Genomic DNA, 5,488 nt, shown 5'->3' with positions numbered 1-5,488 from the left:
GAAAGTTTGGCTTATGTTTCTTTTGCCAAATTTTGTTTATTTTTCCTCCATTTTAGCCACATTTTGGATATAGGGTTTCACCATGTGTTAGAGATAAAGTAGTTTAACTACTTTTATTGGAAGAGATAAAGTAGTCTAACTACATTTGTATATATACCGATCAATATTTACTGTATATATACATGCATGGTAATGTGACTTGCCATGAAAACTTCGGACTGGAAGGGTAGGCAGCAGATGTCGCACTCCAACGCGTCCTTCTCCATGGATAGTGTCACAGTCGCCTCTTCCTCATCCTCCAACCCCGACTCTTCCTCATCCTCCATGTGCAGCATGTAATTTTACACGACTTTCTAGAGAGGAGAGGGAGAGGGAGAGAGAGCTATTGTTGCCAATGCGCTCGGAGCAGGTGCAGCACTTACCGTCCGTGCGGATGCAGCACTTTGCACATCCAGAATGCCCGTTCTTGCACTGATTTTACACAGGGCAGAACATCATGCTGGAGTCTACCGATCAATATGTACTGTATATATACATGCATGGTAATCTGACTTTTTAGCAGATGTCGCACTCCAACGCGTCCTTCACATTTTAGCCACATTTTTGGATATAGGGTTTCACCATGTGTTTTATGTTACTTTTTTACAGGTGGTGATGGAGAGGACATCCTGGATGTATAACTTATCAAGGCTAGATCCATCATACATATCCGAGGTCCATAGGTTTATTGATGTCGCTACGAACCATGCTTGGAGAACAAAGACAAAACACATATATTGTCCATGCATGGACTGCAAAAATGCTGCTGTATTTAATGACACAGAACAAATCATATCTCATCTGGTATGCCGAGGATTTATGAAGGATTACACAATTTGGACAAAGCATGGAGAGGGTAGCTCTTCGCCTTATACGACTGGAAACCCTGAGAACATCGACGACAGATTTCAGTTCGTTCACGAGACACACCAACCTCTTCCACAGAGCGAACATGTAGTGCAAAATGTTACTGATCATGGTTACGCTGGAGGAAATGAACATGATAGACCTCATGTTCTGCCAAGTGTTATGGATGAGGAAGATGCAGAGTTGCTAGAGGCAATGTTGCGTCGTCATACAGATCAATCGATGTTCTTAATGAAAGGTATGGAGTCCCTAAAGAAGGCAGCAGAAGAGCCTTTGTACGACGAGTCTAAGGGTTGTACCAAAGAGTTCACGACGCTCCGGTCTGTGCTAAAGCTGTTGATGTTAAAAGCTAAATATGGTGTGTCTGATGCTGGCTTCGATGCGTTCTTGAGTATTATCGCAGACATGCTTCCAAAGGAGAACAATGTGCCTGCTAACACGTACTATGCAAAGAAACTAATCAGTCCGCTCACTATGGGTGTGGAGAAGATCCACGCGTGTAGAAATCACTGTATCCTTTATCGAGGTGATGATTATAAAGACTTGGAGAGCTGCCCAAAGTGCGGTGCAAGTAGGTACAAGACGAATAAAGACTATCGAGAGGACGAAGAGTGTGTTGCATCCGTGTCTAAAGGGAAGAAGCGAAAGAAAGCCCAAAAAAAGACTTCAAAATCCACGAGCAAAGAAAAAGAAGAAGTAGACTATTATGCGCTCAAAAAGATTCCTGCTTTGGTGATGTGGTACCTCCCCGTCGTCGATCGATTGAGGTGTTTGTTCGCTAATCCTGAGGATGCCAGACTTATGAGCTGGCATGCTTCTGATGAGCACAAAAACGATGGGAAGCTTCGACATCCAGCCGATGGGAAGCAGTGGCAAGATTTCAATGACAACCACCGAGACTTTGCCGATGAACCGAGAAATGTTAGGTTCGCACTGAGTACTGATGGAATGAACCCATTTGCTGAGAGGAGCAGCAAGCATAGCACATGGCCGGTGATCCTCACCATATACAACCTTCCTCCATGGTTGATGCAGAAACGGAAGTACATTTTGCTAACCATCCTTATTTCTGGACCTACACAACCTGGAGTTGACATGGATGTATTTTTGGAGCCCTTAATGGAGGATATGAAAATATTGTGGGAAACGGGTGTTCAAATGTTGGATGAGTATCGTAAAGGTTCATTCACGCTGAGAGCAATTCTTTTTGTTACGATCAACGATTACCCTGCTCTCTTCACATTATCAGGCCAGTTTAAGGGAAAGGTTGGTTGCACAGTATGCATTGATGGAACTGCTTACGTATCCCTTGCTGCATCTAGGAAGATAGTTTACATGAGGCACAGACGCTTTTTATTGGAAGGACACAGGTACCGCATGCGAAAGATGGATAAGTACTTCGACAATAATGGTGAACTACATTCTACTGCTCCATCGGGTAACAATAGAGGTCATAGAGTTTTTGAAATAGTCAGGAATATCAAGTTTGTTTTCGGGAAGAAGACAAAAGACGGAAAAACAAGGAAGGATGTCAAACCAGCTTCGGGGGCTATATTCAAGAAGAAGTCTATTTTCTTCGAGTACTTGCCTTACTGGAAAGAGTTAGATGTGCGGCATGCGATCGATGGTATGCACGTTCAGAAGAACGTGTTTGAAAGCATAATGGGCACCTTGCTAGACATAAAGGGCAAAACAAAAGAAGGGCTCAATTCACGCATGGACTTGGTAGATTTAGGCATAAAAAAGGAACTACATCCCGTTCTTCAAGAAAATGGGAAGTACCATCTCCCAGCAGCAAGCTACAATCTCAATGTAGATGAGAAACATGCGATGTGTGTTTGGCTCAAGAATTTGAAAGTCCCATCCGGATTCTGCTCTAGCATACGGAGTATTGTGTCAATGAAAGACCTGACAATCACCAACTACAACTCACATGATTGCCATGTCATGCTGACTACATTCCTACCTATTGCCATCAGGGCTATAAATCCTTTGTTTTTAAAGATGGCAATCACACGGTTGTGCTACTTTTTCAACAGGATTTCACAAAAGGTAATTGGCCGTGATGAGTTGGCATCTCTTCAGGAATTCGCAGTGGAGACAATATCACAGTTTGAGATGTGTTTCCCTCCATCGTTCTTTGATATTATGGTGCACCTTGTGGTGCACTTGGTGCCACAAATAGAGGCATTGGGTCCTATGTACTTGCATGAAATGTGGACGTATGAACGTTTCATGTCAATACTGAATGGCTATGTATCAACCCGTGCTCGTCCCGAGGCATCCATGATAGAGGGGTACTGTACCGAAGAGGCCATTGAGTCCGGAGCTCCATTCTGCAATAGTATCCTAAAAGACCAGGTTGCAATAGGTCTGCCTCCGTCACGACACGAGGGTAGACTGTATGGAAGCGGGAGGATGGGACGGAAATCTTTCATCCCACCGGATTACGATATAGTACTTGAGGCACATCAGAGCATCCTACATCAGCTAACAATAATGGAGCCATTTATCCAACAACACATCAATGAGCTTCGCGAGCAAAATCCTGGGCATACGGATGATTGGGTAATGAAGCAACATAAGCAGGGGTTCAACACATGGCTAATGGTGAAGGACATTCCACGTGGAGAAACAATAGAAGAACAAACCATCAAGGGCTTGGCATCTGGACCATCACGCCAGGTCACAACATGGCAAACCTATGACATTAGTGGATTCACATTTTGTACCAAGTCCAAGGACAAAAAGAGCATGTCACAAAACAGTGGTGTTCGATGCGAAGCCATAGATGATGAAACTGGTGAGATTATTACATATTTTGGCTTTATTGAGGACATATGGGAACTAGACTATGGTACATTTCAGATCTCGGTTTTCCGATGTCAATGGGTTGAAGACAAACATGTCACGGTAGACAACTATGGGGTCAGAGTTCTTGATCTAAGTAAGGTAGGTTACAAAGATGACCCATGGATCCTTGCTAATCGTGCTGCACAGGTCTTCTATGCTGAACATATCATTTCTAACAATGAGAAGAAAAGCACCGACAAACCGAAGCATGTAGTTTTTCCTGGAAAACAACAAGCTATAGGAGTTGATGGTGTATCTGATTTAGAGGATTTTAACCAGTTCAATGACATGTCTCTTTTCATAGACCATCCAACCAAGATAAGGAACGTTGAGCGAAGCATCCCACGCAATTCGATGCCCTGGGTACGCCACGATGGACAAGGCAGAACAATAGCTCCCTAGATTATATAGTTGTCATGTAATTGATTATTGTTAGGACATGTCATGTAATTGATTATTGTTAGCGACAAACCGAAGCATGTAATTTTACACGACTTTCTAGAGAGGAGAGAGAGAGGATAGAGAGAGAGAGGAGAGAGAGAGGATAGAGAGAGAGGAGAGAGAGGAGAGAGAGAGGAGAGAGAGAGGAGAGAGAGAGGAGAGAGAGAGGATAGAGAGGAGAGAGAGAGGATAGAGAGAGAGGATAGAGAGGAGAGAGAGAGGAGAGAGAGAGGAGAGAGAGAGAGGAGAGAGAGGACAGAGAGAGGAGAGAGAGAGGAGAGAGAGAGGAGAGAGAGAGGATAGAGAGGAGAGAGAGAGGATAGAGAGAGAGAGGATAGAGAGGAGAGAGAGAGGAGAGAGAGAGGATAGAGAGAGAGAGGAGCTAGAGAGAGGAGCTAGAGAGAGGAGCTAGAGAGAGGATAGAGAGAGAGGAGAGAGAGAGGAGAGAGAGAGGAGAGAGAGAGGAGAGAGAGAGGATAGAGAAGAGAGAGAGAGGATAGAGAGAGAGAGGATAGAGAGGAGAGAGAGAGGAGAGAGAGAGGAGAGAGAGAGGAGAGAGAGAGAGGAGAGAGAGGACAGAGAGAGGAGAGAGAGAGGAGAGAGAGAGGAGAGAGAGAGGAGAGAGAGAGGATAGAGAGGAGAGAGAGAGGATAGAGAGAGAGGATAGAGAGGAGAGAGAGAGGAGAGAGAGAGGATAGAGAGAGAGAGGAGCTAGAGAGAGGAGCTAGAGAGAGGAGCTAGAGAGAGGATAGAGAGAGAGGATAGAGAGAGGATAGAGAGAGAGAGGAGAGAGAGGAGAGAGAGAGGATAGAGAGAGGATAGAGGAGAGAGAGGAGCTAGGGAGAGGAGAGAGAGGAGAGAGAGGATAGAGAGAGAGGAGCTAGGGAGAGGAGAGAGAGGAGAGAGAGAGGGAGAGGGGAGAGAGAGGGAAGAGAGAGGAGGGAGAGGGAAGAGAGAGGAGAGAGAGGAGAGAGAGGGGAGAGAGAGAGAAGTAATATATAAATATATATTATGTATACTAAATATATATATTTATATATTTAATATGTACAAAAATTTATATACTTAATGTATGAATATACAATAAAAAATAATATACTAAAAACATTTCTACTGGCGGTTGACAATGAAAACCGCCAGTAGAAATCATTTCTACTGGCGGTTGTCATAGAGAACCGCCAGTAGAAATGGCCTCCACAGTCTGTGGATGGCATTTCTACTGGCGGTTCTCTATGACAACCGCCAGTAGAAATGATTTCTACTGGCGGTTTTCATTGTCAACCGCCAG

The sequence above is a fragment of the Zea mays genome, chromosome 4 (genome assembly GCF_902167145.1).
Source record: "Zea mays cultivar B73 chromosome 4, Zm-B73-REFERENCE-NAM-5.0, whole genome shotgun sequence".
In the NCBI taxonomy this organism is placed as follows: Eukaryota; Viridiplantae; Streptophyta; class Magnoliopsida; order Poales; family Poaceae; genus Zea; species Zea mays.
The sequence above is the reverse complement of the archived record's forward strand: the minus strand, read 5'-3'. Positions refer to the sequence as shown.